Below are 1,064 nucleotides of genomic sequence, written 5' to 3'. Positions count from 1 at the left end.
CGAGCAACAAATCTACAAATAGAATTCAAACACTTTTCCATGGCCTTAGAATCACCTATTATTGTGGATTCAAGCCCTAAAAAATAATATATGAGGCAAAGGAGGTAAGTTCCTAATTTATGATACTAATTCATATTATACTAACATTCTAAATTATTGAAGGTACTTGTCCAATCGGCTAGGTGATCTGCAGATAAAACACAAGTTTAGGGGCAAAATATGATGGCACTAGCAAAATATAGATACGATCTAGATAATCGTACTAAGATAATAAGTTTCTCGTTTGTTTTTAGGACGCGGACAAATTAAAAAATACTTACTTTAGCAATATTTCTTTTTGTAATTATCCTAGTTCTTGTACTAATCCAAATATCTTCTTCAATAATGTGTTGCCCCGCAAAAGGATCGTGCTCAGGGCAGGCCATACCCTAAAGCAAGTGAAGTACTTGCTTTAGGCCCCAAAAATTTAAGTGCCCCAAAATCACTATTTTTTTATATATAGTATATTATTTATATAAATATTTCTTATTATTGATAACTTTATTTCTTTATTATCATATTAATTTTTAATAACTCAATTTTTTCCTCTAGTTATATAACAAAAATAATTTTCTGTCAACTTTATTTTACGTTTTTACTGAATTATATTTCTCTATTCATTAGTTAGTCACCAAACTATGTATAATAATTTAACTTATCATTTATTTTCCTCACATAAGTTATACTCTCTCTGTCCTAATTTATATGAAAGTGTTTGACTGGACATGAAGTTTATGAAATAAAGGAAGATTTTTGAAACTTGTGATCTAAAATAAATCATAGAAACTTGTGTGATTAGAATTCATCTCATTAAGGGTAAAAAAAAAATCTAAAGTTAATTTTTTACCAAATATGGAAAGGGGCTGACTAAAAAAAGGAGTCACTATAAGTTGGGATGGAGGAAATATGTTTTTATGAGTTCTCTCATTTCAGTTGCGATGCAATCAACGTTAAATTCATTCAATTTTTGTATATATATATATATATATATATATATATATATATATATATATATATATATATAT

The sequence above is a fragment of the Nicotiana attenuata genome, chromosome 10 (assembly GCF_001879085.1).
Source record: "Nicotiana attenuata strain UT chromosome 10, NIATTr2, whole genome shotgun sequence".
NCBI lineage: Eukaryota > Viridiplantae > Streptophyta > Magnoliopsida > Solanales > Solanaceae > Nicotiana > Nicotiana attenuata.
The sequence above is the reverse complement of the archived record's forward strand: the minus strand, read 5'-3'. Positions refer to the sequence as shown.